This window comes from Hippopotamus amphibius, chromosome 13 (assembly GCF_030028045.1).
Source record: "Hippopotamus amphibius kiboko isolate mHipAmp2 chromosome 13, mHipAmp2.hap2, whole genome shotgun sequence".
Taxonomy (NCBI): Eukaryota; Metazoa; Chordata; class Mammalia; order Artiodactyla; family Hippopotamidae; genus Hippopotamus; species Hippopotamus amphibius.
This window is the reverse complement of record NC_080198.1, coordinates 89,171,558-89,188,962: the sequence shown is the minus strand read 5'-3', so window position 1 is coordinate 89,188,962 and position 17,405 is coordinate 89,171,558.

The window sequence follows — 17,405 nt, the reverse complement described above, 5'->3', positions numbered from 1 at the left end:
ATATAACTTGGGCTTGTGACTGGCATCTGAGTGGAGGGTGGTCTTGTGAGACTGAGCCATTTACCTGTGGAATTTGATTTTATCTCCAGGTAGACAGTGTCAGAATCGAGGTGAATACTTGGACACTCTGTTGGCATCCAAGAATTGGTGTGGGTCTAGGAACACTTTTTTACTAGTCAAGAAATTATACTTTGCCTGATAGATAATGTGTTCACCGAAGGGTTTTAATAGGCAAGTTATATGAAATAGACCAATTTTATGGCAATATGGGGATAGGAGATGACTGGTTTGAATTCTTTAGACAGTAAAGAAGAGGAAGAGATATGGGATGATTTCTCCACTTCCCTGGCTTTTCCAGAACTGATCATGACTTAGTGGGTAAGAATTCTGGTACCTCTTATGCTTGGAAAGTAAGTGGCCCTCAGATTTTTGTTAGATAATGCCCAGAAGCATTAGTATGCCAGCCTTCAGAATCTAGATTAGCAATTCCCATCTCTTTTCTCTATGCATAGATTTTTTTTTTCATTTCTGATTTCACTGATGCTTAACAAAGATATGACTCTCTTCAGTCTTCTCCTATAATATCATTTTCTGGAGAAATCACTTGGTGACCAACACTGCTATAAACACAAACACAAGGATTGTATCAGAGAGGAAATAATTCTTCCTCCCAATATTTAATCAAATTTTTTCAATACTCTGACCCTTCTATCATATGAAATGATTAACTTAATAAAAATTTAAAGCATTTTCAATTTAAATATGTATCTTTAAAAATTTCATTTACGCAGAGACTTTGTGAGCTCTGTTTCCTCTCCATCAATCCCAGCATTCTGAGAAATGAGGGAGAAACCTTTGGACAAAAGGATGTGCACTCCAAAAAAAAAAAAAAGGTACATAGGGAGCAGAAGTCACTGACGTACAACACCACCTCTCCCACATAAACACCAGGCTTTACCTGGTCCAGTTTCAGTGCTTGCCTTTACCCAGTGATTCACTGACAAAAGAGGAGATTATATTGATTTGAGAAATATTATAGCATACAAAAATAATTCTCTTGCAGTTACTTACAATAAATCTTTTACTCTTATTGTTCAAAGACTTTTTTTGTTTGTTTTTTTCTTGAAACTGCTCCTATCTCATCTCTCAGTGTTATTCCTTTGTAACGAGCAGTTTGGTTTCTGATAGAACACACACTAAAACCATCATCTGTACACACTGATGTTTTCATTTCATGTGGTACATGGCCCTTTGACCCTGTCTTCAAATCTGGTCAGGAGCACAGATGTCAAGTGGTAGAAGGATTCTCATTCAAGGTCACTGATCAAAGTAAAAGTCTTACATAAATCGGACACAGAAATAAAAAATAAAAAAGAAACTGTGAAATTTGGTGTCATCTGTGAAAATTGTCTCTATGGTTGAATTTGTATGGAAATATCTTATATTCAGGTTCTAGAATGATGTTTTGCTTCCATCAGCTTTAACGCACCTGAAGGTGTGGGTCCTGGGAAAGACTTCCATTTATAGAAAGACTTTGGTATTGGTTGCTGTGACCAAACACTTCATTTAAAAACAGTTCTGACATGTTATGTTCAAAATATGTCTAAATGTAAGAAGAAAATAGTTTGGTCCTGCAAAGGACTCAGATTTAAAACTGGGAGTGGGGGTGAAAAAAAAAAAACAGATTTCCTTAAAAGCACATAGGAAATATAGCATCAGAGTTGTTTTCTAAGTAATACTCATTTGTAGTCACTAACAACGAAAAAAAAAGAAGTGAAAGTAGTGATTTTTAATAAGATAATGAGCGGGAAATTTTCTCTTCATCAGCAACAATATTGTGAAAGTAGCCATCTTTTAGATGGAGGTAAGTTATCATGGGCTCTTTGATAACTAGGGAAGAGAGAGCAGAAGGATGGTACCTCGTCTGTATATTTCTATTCTGAGATGGAAATGGGAATAAGAATATCAGGTGATTTAGAAACACAGCAGGTATACAGAAGCCTTGAGATGAGTTGCCCTTTCACAAGTACTAACTGGATAGAGAGACCCAGGTAAGAGGCCAGTGGCTTTTCTCTAATAAGGAGCTGAAAGGAATAATGAGGTGACACCTGAAGCAAAAGCCGCAGGAGCCGGGCTCCGCGTGTCACAGAAACATGAGCATTGTGAGCAGAGCAGGGAATAGGCTCAATGCAATGCAAAGAAGGACAATAGATCAACATTTCAGGTTGGACTGAAACAGAAATTAAAAATAGATTAAAAACTCAGTTGTGTATAGGTATTCGTATTTCTTTCAGTCTTGCTTCCCAAATCTAAGAAATGAACGCTTAAATGTAATTTGCAAAGTAGAAATTATATTCCTGTTGTCTAAATCAAAATTAAAATAATAGTGAAAGGTGACATCAAAATATACATTTTATGCATGTGTGTATTTTAAAGAACTCATACTCTAGCCTGGAAGTGTGATTTTTTTTTTTCATCTATCTCTAGTTATCATACTAGGAAAAGAATGACTTGTTCAGTCTGAGTTCCACAGTCTATAGCCAATGCTGTCTACTTCATATCTGCTACCTGCATAGCAGGAATTGTGCCTAGAAGGAATCAGTCAGCCGAAACTGAAAACACCCTGCTTTTGTAATGGCATTTACAAAACTACTGTCATTTTTGAAAGTTAGAATTAGGTTTTGAAAGTTTTAACATTTTCCACAACAATTTAAAAAGAGAGGCCATATTATGAAGCGATGGTGGGGAGAGTCTCTGTTAACTAGGGGGAAAGTCATCCTGATAAATGTTCTTAATGTTAGTTATCAAATTGGAAGTGACCTCCAGCCATTCAACATGCAGTCAGAGGCAGCGAGCACAGTTCAGATCTTCCCCAGTGTCTCATGGTAACAAGGTCTGTTCAGAGGAATTGCATTTCCTCAAGCCTGTCTTAATCTCCAAGTACTCCCCAAGGACTAAATTTGACCTAGAAAATTTTGGAACACATGTGGTTAGTAAGGTAAGTACATCATTCAAGGTGAGGAGTCTTTCCTGTCCTTGATAGCATTCAGCATACTACGAGGGTGAGTCAAAAATTATCCATGCTCTGGCTATAGAATTTCTACAGCTAGAGCAATGGATAATTTTTGACTCACCCTTGTACTTCTAAAAAAGTCATTTCTAAAACTCCAAGGCTACTCCTTCCCTCTCAGTAAACTCTCTTCCCCATTTGCATTGGGGTTTACTAATACCAGATCTTCCCCGGTGTCTTATGGTAACAAGGTCTGTTCAGAGGAATTGCATTCCCTCAAGCCTGTCTTAATCTCCAAATACTCCAAGAAAGATCCATATTCCTTTTCTCCTAGAATCTTAGGTTATAGCATGTCCACATACGGTGTGTGCTGGCAACCTGAAAGGGGGAGGAGTTAACGCTCTATGGGATACACTTCGAACAGTAAGCAGAGGAATCCAGAAGATAAATTCCTCTCCCCTCCTCCCTTCTGGAGACTGTACAAGAAACCGTGGTTCCATGTGGTTTTCCAGAGCCATCCTGAAAGACTAGCTAAATGTGTGTGTCTTCTTTTGAAGCTGTGGCCACTTCGGTAATACATCATGTTACATTTGCTTTCACTTTGTCTCTTCTTCACTTCCTTTTTCCCTTCATTCTTGCCGCCCTGAATTGTACTCTAGGATAATGCATTAGCATATAGATTTCACCTCAAATTCATTCTGTTGTCTAAGGCTAAGTGCGGATGCCTGATAAATTTCATTATTTTGATTGAACACCATCATGAGCAGAAATTATTGGCCCACGATAATATCTAATCAAAAGTCTTTACCTCATTTAGAACACTGTGGATCAAGTGCATGTCTATTTTTTGTAGAAATAAAAAAAAGGATAAAGAAGCACAAACATAAGATTTTCAGTGGTGGATTTACAGATGGTATATATGCCATCCTGACTTTATCTTCGGGAAAGGACAAGAAGACTTTGACATATCTTGATTTAGGAAATTAGTGATTGCCTATTCATCCTATATGTTTATGTGAGATTGAAAAAAGCCATTATATTGTGATCTCAGAAGTATTAGGCCCCATAAGAGACTTTCCTGATGGTGTCCTTTAATACGTCTACACATAAATTCTGAATACATCAAAGTTCTCCAAACACAGCACCATAAAGCTCTCAGACTTCCATGTCCTTGCATAGGCTATTCATTCCCCCTGAATGTCCTACAAACACACAAACACACACACACTTTCCACCTTGAAAACTATTGATTCAGATAAAGACTTTTCTGTAACTTCCCCAGCAGTCTGTCCTTGTCTTTGCAAAATTGTTTCTGCCTCCTATTTATACTTCTGTTCCAACACCTCGCTCATAGGCAGCACCTATCTGTCTACTGGCCTTTTAGCTATAATGGGAATTCCCTAAATTTTCAGATTGTGTTGCTTTTGCTTTTATATCCCCAATTTATCTCATGACCCTTGAGACATGATAAGGACCAAGTAAAAAGGAACCAGGGAGCAGGGCAAAGAAGTGAACAAGGATGAAGAGGAAAAGAGGAAAAAAAAAACACACAGGACTGTACTGGATCAGTCTCCTTCCATTCTTTCTTTCTCCCCAAATTTTGGATTTGAATAAGAATCCAAAGTTGGAATTATGCTACATATTTTTGAAAGTTTTAGAAAACATCACAATATTTCATGCACTGTATCACAAAATATTTTAAGTCAATCCTCTGGGGATTTTCTTCTGATTGAAACATGCTTTCAAGAGTACAATAAAAAAATAAAGGTTGCTTTCTAGAAACTCATTTTTAGGGAAACTGTCCTGAAATACTTTAGGTCTATACACTAACAGATATTTGTACTTAAATCCCAAAGTTTGAGATGTAGAAAAAGGACACAATGAATGAGTGGATCATTGTGTAACGTATAATAAACCTGCTCATCCTACAGAAGAGATAGCAACTTTTAAAGACAGTGTTTTTAACAAGAAATTTGATTGAGCACTAACAGACAAATCTCTTCCTGACCTTGAACCTCAAAGGAGCTGACCCAGATGCATGGAAATCTTTCCTGAGTGGAATATTTGTGACATACCCATGCTCTCAAACACTGTGAAATAAGCATCATTTTCAGAACAGGACTGCGGTACCCTGACATAGTTTAAAGACTGAGGAGGCAATTACTATTTTTGATTGTGTTAACCTGTGTATAATTATGTAATTACCTACAAAATTTAGGCAGAGTGTTACAGATCTAAATCATTAACTTTAACAATTGACAAGCTGCTTTGATTAGTATTTTCATAGTGTAAGATAACATACTTTTGTCAGCTTTCATATGATTAGTGATGATTGGGAATTTATTTATGCAAAATGTTTTTATTGCCTGTCTGGAGAAACAGAGCTGGAGAGTGAGGGCAGGGGAGCCACGTGCCTGCCTCATGGTTCAACTCAGGAAATGTCAGTGATGAGAAAACACAGAGGAGGTCCTTGTTATCACCCTCCAAATGACATAAAATTGTAGTGTCGGATTAGAAGAGTATCCAGGGAATTCAATTTGGGAGAATTGGGCTCTTCTTTGGCAAATTAGACTAACAAGGACATCAGTGTACGTGACAGGAACTCAGACTGTTACACTCAACCCCCGACTTGGCCAGGCCACCCCTTTAACAGCATTGATCTGTGCAGCTGCTCTTCTAAGGAAAACGCATGTCAATATATTTGTTATTTACTTTCTAGCAGAAACCCAGCAGCTGCAGCAATTTTTGAGAGAATTCTCTGACACATCTCATTTCCTATCAGTCTTAGGTGCTAGTGGCTGTACACACATGTTCCTATTAGGCTAACATCTCTGAATGCAGCCAGCTATTAGAAGAGAAAATCCTTTAATTTCTTGGCTATGATGGGGCTGTGTGATGCCAAATTTCAACTCTCTGTGGGAGACAGAAAGTCCTCGGGACATGAAGGCATTCTTGTCTCCCCAGGCAAATTGGCTGGGCTCATTTGTTTGAAGGAGGCGATTACAAAAAGTGGCTTAGAGAGATTTTAAAGTAAAATTAAAATAAAAAGTCTTTCCCTTTTGTGGGAAAGCGTTTGGGGTGGAGATGGGAGTATTCAAAAGGGGCTAACACAAGCAACACATTCTAATTTTGAATAGAAAATAAAAGTGTCATTTGCCGTTGAGATCAGAAGGTGAGACCATCCTTCCAAAAGCATTTGCAGGAGCAACATGGACCCTTAGCTCTCACTCATCTTTCCTTTCTCTCTGCATTTTTATGACATTGTATTCTAGTGAAAATGCCTAAAAAGGAATAGTTTCATATGATTGTCATTGATTGTCTCCCTCCAAAAAAAAATCAATAAATAACATTCTAAATGCAGTTTGTTTGTCAAGAGGAGCAGAGAACGCTGTACCATGTGAGAGATTTTTTTCTTTACCAGATTAGGGATGTCAAACTCCACAGTCGTAAAGTATTGATCTCTCAAAATCAGACATCTCTGTTGCCATGTCTCACAAGATGAACATCTGCTCCATCTTTCACAATAAGACTTTTCCCCACAATCAGACAGGCTACTATCTTTGAGATGCAAGCTTAATTATACTGTTTTTAAACCTTCATGATTGAACACACATGCAGCAATGCCACTCCCTTACTGCGTCTTTAATCTTGTCTTTCCATCTTTCTAAATATATTTTAAATAGAGTTCTTTACAAATTTCAAATCGCCATCCAGCCTTATAATTTTTCTCCCACTTAGTACTGATTCTACCTTTCTTGACAGTGACACTAATAGTTCTCATCAGTTTAAGATGTATCTACCTTTCTGAAAATTTGGAGACTGAATCCTACTCTACTTCTCTTCTCTGATAACATTGTAAGTTATCAACTCCATCATGCAAAAAAGGAAGGTTGTATGATGCTTCATCATATTCTTTTGCTTTCTAAATAAAATGATCATTCCTAATTTTTATTATTATTTTTTTTATCTCCCTTCCATAGCCTACATAGATATGAATGTTTGCAGCACATTTGGGGGAGGCAGTATGCGTTTCCTCCATCAGAGCATGCCTACCCAACAATACAAAATACCAGGAATGAAAAAGAAGTCAGAAGTCACCTGGGTATTGTAGGTAGGATGTATTGTTGAAGCCTCTTCCTTCATGGGCACATCATACTTGATAAGGCCTTTCTGCAGCCCAAAGAACTAAACCATTTTTCTTTCTTTTCTTTCTTTTTTTCTAAGCACAGTATATTTGAATCTGATCCCTCTGTTGAAACTCAGGTATGAGATGATGCTCGGGCATGGGGTCAGGAATGGGATACAATGGGTGTTTGGAGGGGAGAGAGATTTGGGGATATTATGGGGAATGACATCAGGCTCAGCAAAGAAGGGAGAATGGGGCGAACTCTGGGATAGTGTTAAAACAAGGAGTGTCTTTGCACATATTACTTAGTAGCAATCAGCTGTATTTATATTTTAATATGGCTGTTTGGGACATTAAGATGACTGTGTCAAAAACAAAACAAATCAAACCTCTAAACCAAGATTTCTTTGTTGTGATGGCCATCCTGTGCATTGTAAGATGTTTAGCAACACCTGTAGCCTCTACCCACCAGATGCCAGTAGCCTTTCATTCAGTTGTGACAACCAAGAAAGTCTCCAGGCACAGCCAAATGCCCCCAGCCTGGGAAGCAAAACTTCTTCCACTTGAGAACCACTCTTCTAAAAATCTAAAAATGTCTCACTTTACCTTTGACTTCACAAGCATATGGTTTTCAGGGCAAAGGCAAGGGTCCTTAGAGTTTAAACACTCCATATTCATGACCCATTAGTAATGGTTAAGCAGGCGCATGGTTAGCTAGTGATATTCTCAGACAAGGAAGCTGATGACCCAGCTTTATCACAGATTAATAAAGACCCAGTCACAGCTGTGTTCTCCACAATAGAATCTAGATGGTAAGCAAGCAAAGCAGGCCTGGTGTCTCCACATCATACTTGCAGGACTCTCTAGCTACGAGCACATGAAACTTTTCCAACAAGGTATCCTTTTTTACATTTAACACTCCATTGACAAAAAAACTCAAGAGTGGTTGAGGTTGAGGTTGGAACCCAGAAGAGGGAAGTCAGTCCTTTGAGACATTTGCTTAGAGCCTGCCAGATTTTTTCACAGAACAATGGAGTAGTCTTGTCTCTGGTTGAAAATAATCTATCCACTTTAGAACATTCAAAAGCCCATGACAAGTTTCTTTTCATTTAAAAATTAACCATGAGCTCCTTCGTCTTTCCACAATTTTTAGTAATATGACCTTTGATTAAAAGGTCCAAACAGAATTGTATAAAGACAGAAAAATCTATCTAACAGAATTTTATTATAGTTTTATAAGCAGTAGACATGCTTTTAAATTTGAAAGGTATGTTACTATCAAGCTTACAGAAACAATACATTTTTACATAATTTTACATTTCCAAGGATATGCTGGCCTTTCTTTTTCTGATCTCATAAACTTTTCTAAATTTCTTAGGAAATGAAAGATTCTAAAAATCATAAAAGTTCCTGTTATTTCCTAAACAGCATGCAAAGCTGTTGCATAATCTCAGAAAAAGATAGACAGGACAGACCTTACAAATATATTTTAAAGCTCTGAAATGTAGACAAGAATATGTAAATTGAAAGTAAATTTATTTTAGTGAACTGGCAAGAAGGGAAAAAATATAGGGCCATATGTTACCATCAGTTTTGCTATGCATATTTGGGGGGAAAAAAGTTTCTTAAGCCAGGCATTCTCAGTCCATAAAATGCCTGCCATAGGTAACCACAAGCTGGCAGAAGTAGCAGGCAAGCGTTGAAAGTTAGAAATGAGGACAATGCTTTTATTGGTGGCGGAGCAGAATTGGGAACTTGGTCTAAGAGGAATGGAGATGAGGGTATGATAATTTTACGTAAGTGAAAATGGTATCAGTGAGTAAGGAAACTCTTAACTGGAAGCAGAAGTTCTTTGTTTCACCTCCTTTCCTCCTGTTGATCTCCCTACTCCCAGGGGAACAATTTTGACAACCAACTGCAGTGTAAAGAATGGGTATCCTGGCTCACCTCTCTGTTCTAGGCACTAAGTGATTTCTTCTTTTGTGCTTTGCTTAATAAAAATATCACAGTACACAGCAGGTCAGTTTGAGTTCTAGCTATAGGTACAAATAATAAATTATGTGGATCTTAATATAAATAATATGCTCCCTGAAAGCCAGGCTTTATCTGTTCTGACCATAACCTGCTATGCTGTAACAGTGCCTGGCATACAATAAGTGCTCAGTAATTTTGATTGAATGAATGAATATCATAAACAATAATTATTTTGTGCATGATACCACAAGCTTATATATTTTAAGTTAATAATTATTCTTCTCTGCGTATGTGTTTGTGTGTGATTATATTTGAACTTTCACATTTCCACAAAAGATTAAAGATTGCTTGATGAGGACATGATTTTATATATGTGTACCCTCTTAGCATTTGCAAAGCATTTTCCCATGGCTTGTAATAAATTCAGAGGGCAGAATACCAACTATTTCAGAAGACAGAATTCTGTTTTCTAACTGCGACCCTAAGCAGACATGTGACTGAATCTCTAGACTTCTATTTCTTAATCTATGAAGTAACAATAACACAGCTCTCCTAGGGTTCCTGTGAAGATTAAATGGACTGACATGCACGAAATTGCTTGGCAGAATGTGAAGTACTGAATAAATGTAAGTAGCATTATTGAAGTTATTCTCAGAGAACATAGATGAATGTGAAGATCATTCACATACTAGCAGTTATACGACCTCCTGGACTCCAAGAAGTTCAAGTTTCAAGGCACCAAGTGCAGGTAACCACGAGTTTTGAGTTCAAGGCTAATCGTAGCAGATTTGCTGTGAGACTTGCCAGAGTTCTTGAGCTTTTGTTTGTATCTCAGTAACATCATCTGGATAACGGGACCCTCATAAATTTCTCTGAGGTTCATTTCTGCTCTCAGGTTTTATGATTCTATAGCAGAAACAGAGTGATGAGGCACCTGGAGCAGAATCCAGAAATGCAAGACCAGACTTGAGAGAAGCATTAGAAAGGAGTATGGTTGGTCACATCTTGTGCCCAACTTACAGCTTCTTGGCCCAGCTTTTACTCCAGTCATCCCTGCAGTGACCAGCATCCCTCAGTTGTAACCTCACCGACTGCACAATATGGACACCTCAGGAAACCCACCGGCACCCACACATAGGCAGCCTGGGAGTGCAAGGAAGTCAAAACCCAAGGAGAAAAACTTTCATCAATGCAGGACAAGATTCAATGGGCAAAACTCCCCTCCATCTATCCCTCAAGTAAACATTTCTGAGATGATGCTATAGGGCTTCTCAGAGGGTCCTGGTAGGATGAAACCCCAGGTCCTCTCCCGGCTGACCAAATCAAGACTGCATCCTTTACTGCCTTTCCCTCTTTCCCATTTCATACTTCCTAACCCATCACTCCTGTTCCTTGGGATCATTTCCCAAATTAAGCTACCTGAACACAAGCCCTTTGCTCATGCTATGTTTTGTTCGTGGATCACAGACCTAGAAACAAGTCTGGAAAGCAGACCCTCAGGATGAGATTTTGGAACTGAATCATTCACCAAACACACTGAGATAAAGACCTCATCATTGTAGTAGCAGGTGAAGTCCTGATCACGCTTAGCATGCTGTACCCTCACCATCTTTGAGGCTGGCACCGGAATTTAGTTGAGAGGCTATATAAGAATCCCAAGGAAGTATTTAGAGAGGCTCTTGTCTTCTGCATGTGCAAAGCAGACTGTGCTCAAATTGGAGAGCCCTGCATTTAATTGTAAGCAGACTAAATGCAGGGGTTAAATAACTTTTACATACCAATGTCAAAGATGTGATAGATAAATCAATGGTATTCCAAGACCTGAGATAGGGGCATTTCACACCAAGAGGTTAGACTATAAAGCTGCATAAAAGAAAATCTATTGACATCAAAGCATTCATAATTTAGGACTTAACATTTTAGCAAAGAAACCTAGACCCAGTCTCAATATGCTGCTCAGATGGCACCCTGAAACTTGGTCTACAATAAATAATATAGAGATATCAGAACTGCCTTAGCAGAGGATGGAGGTAGGAGCCATAAGCCTCAGAAAAAAAGAAATAACAGAATGATTTTTTTTTTCATCTGCAACCAAAGAATCTAAACCTATGAGCTTACCACATCAACAAAATTTTAGGGGTCAAAAGGTGAGGGGCAAGCCAAGGCATCCCCAAACCCTAACCTAATCCTGCAAGGTAAAGGACATGTTGTTGGACCTCGCACCTTCACTGCTAGGATAGATGCACAGCATATAGTAAGCCTATTTGGATGCTGGAGTCAGTGTACACTGCACTTGGGAATACTGCTCAAACCCATTTATCTGATGACACAGAAGGTTGCCAGTTTTGAGTAGATTTCAGAGCAAGAGATGGCATTACATAAGTTCCTGACCCCAGGGCAAGCTGCCCTAACCAACAGGCCATAGGACACAGCGGATCCAGTGGTTCTAGAGGTGTCTGTGTTGGTTTCTGATGCTGAATGTGGTGTCTGGTAAGTCCCATCAGTAGAGTCTTCATGCAGAGAACTCTTCTCCATTTGAAAAGCAGTCCCTGGCTTGCTACCAAGCCTTAGTAGAGGTAGAACACCTTGACCAAGAAGCATAGTGAATATGCCACCAAAGCTATCTATTCTTATCTGAATTTTATCCCAACCATTGATCCATAAGTTTGGGTAGATGAGGCAGTAATCCATTGTTAGGTGGATTGTGTGCAAGCAGGTTCACAGAGCACAAGGCAATTCTATGAACATAAGGCCCAGAATCTTATTCTTCTACTTTTGTTCAACAAATACTTCCCCTCAGCTAAGGCCTAAGGCCTCATGGGGGTGTTGCCAATGGTATAATCCAAGTGGCAGAAGAGAAAAACATGTGGACCCAGTTCATCAATGGATTATCTGGATATATTGGTACTAGTCAAATAGGGACCACTGATGCACTCCAGAGGCCCGCTCCAGGAGATCCCGAGGTGAAGGAAAATCCCTAAAGTTCTTTTCTGTTCTGATGTCCTATGACAGAACAAGTATACTGGAGCACTTGTACTCAGAACGGAGGGCTGTATTTAATAAGCATGCACTGGACTTTTCTTTGTGCCCTTTCCTTGGCCTATCTTGTACGTTAGCCTTTGTTGCAATAACCAGAAACACAGAATCAACCCTGACAGCAACCTGTCTCTGCGACTCCAAATATCACTTGTTTTTGGATCTGGGGCTTCAATGACTCCCTAGCAGCATGGGACACTTTTGGGAACTGCTAGACCCCACCCCCATCCCCTCCCCTGGCAAGAGAGCAGTCTGGATGTAAAAGGGAGATAACATCCCATTAACAATCCTTTTGTTAACTCCTTCAGAACCTTGAAAAAAGAAAAGACAACCTCAGATTAGCTAATTATAAACTCAAGTCATGCTGTGAAGGTCAGAAGGCCACCAAGGTAGTGTTTAAAGAGACCCACTAGGTATTAACACAAGCATAGCTTGGAAGTGCGAGAATGTTACTGCCCCAGGAAGTCACTTCCCAAAACAAACTACCCCCAATCAAGCCTTGTTGTAGATTCTTTCCCAGCTGGGAAAACTAAGCTGGCCAGAGAGGTAAGAATAGGAAGTACAGTTCCTTAATTGGAGATCTGGCTCTGATATTCAGTAATTCATGAATGTATAGATTTAACACAAGAAATGGCATTAAACACTTTCGCTGATATCTTGCACTTTAGTTAAGAGATTTTGCTTTGTCTGCTTTGTAGTGATGATGGGAAAGGGAAATTCCTCAGGGAAATATGGCAGAGGGGATAAAAGACCTATCTAGAAAAAACTTTACCAACCTGTCACAATCTATGATGCCTGACCCTCATCCACTCTAGACTGACTTTTAATCCCATACTTGGATGAAACTGCATTATATCTCCTCAAGGGTTTCTTGAGGAATCCCAGTCTTCTTGAAACACCTTGACATTTCCCATATTGAATTCGAAGAGGGAGCCAACAGCTTGGGTTAGTTGACCATTTTATCTGAAAGATATTTTAATTTTCAAATCAAAAATAAAATTTAACCATGTACTATCTATATAATCTCGAGAAACTCACGTATCTCAGCACCTTCATCTGTAAAGTGTTGTTACAAAGATGACATGGTGCTACCTAGAGTTGTGTCTAATACAGTCATGCTCAGCAAGTATTAGCTGCCATTATTAATATAGATGAATTAAAGCTGCATAATACATATAGTCAGTTGATCTATAATGAATAAAGGTACTCCCTGGCGACTGGGCAATAGAAGGACCTACTCTAATATTAGCTACATATCACTAGAGCCCTGCCATTGACTAAGAGTAGAGACCCCAAAAGAACAGGGGAGCCCCCAAATGGTAGAAAAACTATATTAAATACTTAAGACTTGCTTCAGAAGGATACAAGTTCCCAAGAAACTTCACCCATGTGTCAGTTAAAAATAAAGTTAAACAAATATTGTATATTAACACATATGCAGAATATAGAAAAATGGTACAAATCAACTGGTTTGCAAGGCAGAAATGGAGACACAGATGTAGAGAACAAACATATGGACACCGAGTGGGGAAAGCAGGGTGGGGGGAGGGGGATTGAATTGGGAGATTGGGATTGCCATATATACATTACTAATTAGAAAAAAAATATCAAATTGTACATTTTAAATATATGCAGTTTATTGTATGCCAGTTGTATCTCAATAAAAGTCCTTAAAGGATAAAAAATAAAGTTAAATATACCATGTAAGCCCTGGAAGAAGCAGGGAGGAAAACAAGACCAGCAAATCTCTTCAAAATTTTAGAATTAAATTATTATAGAATCCAAAACTTGGGCATTTTTTTTTTTTTTTACTTTTTTATTTTTTGCAGTTTTTTTTCTCCTTTATTATCTGAAGGTTTTGTCTGTTTCATTAACCTTTGGGAAAAAATAGTGTCACCATTTAAGTTGAAGTGTGAACAAGATAGCAATGTATCCCTATGAGCCACACATGATGGAGGCAGCTTATCAAGATGAGGCGCCCTCAAAAAGAAGATCAATTTAGGGTAATCAATGAGGAGGGGTGATCCAACTAAAAGTCTTATTTAAGGCCACACAGAGACTTCCCTGGTGGTGCAGTGGTGAAGAATCTGCCTGCCAATGCAGAGGACACAGTTTCAAGCCCTGGTCCTGGAAGATCCCACAAGCCACGCGGTAGCTAAGCCCATGCGCCACAATTACTGACCCTGCACTCTAGAGCCTGCGAGCCACAACTGTTGAGTCTGCATGCCACAACTACTGAAGCCCGCGCCTAAAGCCCGTGCTCTGCAACAAGAGAAGCCACCGCAATGAGAAGCCCATGCACCCTAATGAAGAGCAGCCCCCACTTGCTGCAACTAGAGAAAGCCCACGTGCAGCCACAAAGACCAACAGCCAATAAAGAAATACATAAAAATAATAAATAATAAATAAATAAATTTATTTATTTAAAAAAATAAAGCCACAGAGAGACCTCTTCAGAGAGATCTTAAGCCTTGGAGATTTCTGTGTGAATTTATATAAATGAAGCCAACATCTTTTTTGTACTGTTTTAAATTTTATTGTTAAAATAAAAATTGTACATATTTAAGGCCACAGGATTTGCTATATACAGTGTAACAATTAACACACATTCAAAGCAATTAACATATCTTCTCACATACTTACCATTTCTGTGTGTGATACAAGCACCTGAAACGTGGCAAATTTCCTGTATTCAATACAGCATGATTAACTGTAGTCACCGTGCTACACACTGGATCTCTGGACTTATTCATCCCACATTACTGCAACTTTGTATCCTTCTACCAACATCCCCCCATGTCCCCCGTCAGCATGTCCGCCATCAGTGGCCCCTGATAACCACTGTTCTACTCTTTGCTTCTACATTTTCAACTTTGTTTGGTTCTACACATAAGTGAAATCACACAGGTGTTTTTCTTTCTGTCTGGTTTATTTTACTTAGCGTAATGTCCTCCAAGTTCACCCACATTGTTGCAAATGGCAGGATCGTAAAGGAGGTCAATCTCTTAAAACAGCATCAGAATCAGGCATCTGTCATAACTGCCACTTCTAAATGCCAAGGCCAACTACCAGTCAACACTTCAAAACACATACACACGTACGGCTCTGTGGCTACTCTATATTATCCTAAAATGGCACAGGGTTGTATATAAGGATCATCTCTCCAATACTCATTGGTTCATTCATTTTTGCATAACGACTAACACTAGCATATGCCTATGTCAGTGATGTCAATAAACAACAAAGAAAAATTTGAAAAACTTAATTTTCGTTTACCGCTCCACAATTGTTACCAGCTCTTTCATGCAGTTGCTTGTCTACATTTGCTTTTCAACCTCATAGGAAGCTCCTGCCTCAGAATCCCTTTTTCTTTCTTTCTTTCTTATGGACACTCATCTCTTTACCTCTTTCCTTATTAAGATAACATTTCTTAACCCATCGTTTAAATCTTTCTGTTGTCAATATAGAGAACAGACTTGTGGTTGCCAAAGGGGAGGAGAGGTGGAGGAGGGAAGGATTGAGAGTCTGGGATTAGCAGATGCAAACTATTATATATAGAATGGTCCTGCTGTATAGCACAGGGAACTATATTCAATAACCTGTGATAAACCATAGTGGAAAAGAATATAAAAAAGAATATATATATAACTGAGTCACTTTGTTGTACAGCAGAAATTAAACACAACATTGTAAATCAACTATACTTAAATAAAATTTTTTTTAAAAAATCCTTCTGTTGTCAAAAATCTACAAGTCTCATTTCTATTCTTCCTTCCGAGAAAGCAACAACTAACAAAACCCTGGGGCTCAGAAGAATCCAACTTTCTATCCTCCCCAATTCTGTACCAGGACTACTGAGTGCTGATTGGGCATCACTCAATTCTTTTAAGATGCTGTTGTTACAGACCTGAGGTTTCCAATCTGTGCTGAGTCCTCAACGCTGCCTGACCACCACTTACATCAGGGATTCTCAACCCTGGCTACACATTAGAATCCTGGGGAACTTTTTAAAAATCCTGATACCTGGGGCCCACCCCAAACCAATAAAATCAGATCCTCTGGTGGCAGGATAGAGGCACTGGTAATTTTCAAAGTTCTCCTAAATGATTCTAACACACAGGGTTTACAGCAGAATTCTCAGCCTTGGTAGCAGATAATAATCACTTGGGAAGATATTTAAAGCATATTTTCTGATTTATTTTGCCCAAGGTACAGTCTGGGAGTTTTGACAACTCTCCACGTGATTCCAACGTGCAGACAAGGGTAAGACCCACTGGTTAGAGCCACCGTTCTCAGGCCTCCAAATTTCTCCCAATTCAGTAAATGATGGCCTTGCCTCCTTCTTCATGGAGAAAATAGAAGCTATCAGAAAAAAAAAAAAACTCTTCTATCCTTCCTTTCTGCCATTAAAGTCACAGACAAACCTCCTCCTAGCTATGGTTAGTCCCTGCACTTTTTTTCTGGCTCTGTCTCTTCCCACACTCTCTGTAATTTCTCTCATCAGTCACTTTCATCTGTTCACTCTGTCTGCTCACCATCAGTACTTAACACGCTCCACTCTCTTTTTTAATTTTTATTTTATATTGCACTATAGTTGATTAAAAATGTTGTGTTGGTTTCAGGTGTACAGAAAAGTGATTCAGTTATACATATACATGTATCTATTCTTTTTCAAATTCTTTTCCCGTTTAGGTTATTACAGAATATTGAGCAGAGTTCCCTGTACTATACAGTAGGTCCTTGTTAGTTATCTATTTCAAATATAGTAGTGTGTATATGTCAATCCCATATACAATCTATCCTTTCCCCCTTTCTCCCCCCCCACCTGGTAACCATAAGGTCATTCTCTAAGTCTGTGAGTCTGTTTCTGTTTTGTAAATAAGTTCATTTGTATCATTTTTTTAAGATTCTGCATATATGCAATATCGCGTGATATTTGTCTTTCTCTGCCTGACTTACTTCATTTAATATGACAATCTCCAGGTCCATCCATGTTGCTACAAATGGCATCATTTCATTCTTTTTAATGGTTGAGTAATATTCCATTATATATATTGGTCTTACAGAAAAATCTGAATGACCTTTTTGGCCAACCCAATATATACCACATCTTCTTTATCTACTCTCACTCATTCCAAAGGAATAGATAACCAACAAGGTCTTAACTGTATACACAAGGAAATCTACTTAATACTCTGTAATGGCCTACATGGGAAAAGAATCTAAAAAAGAGTGGATATATGTATATGTATAACTGAA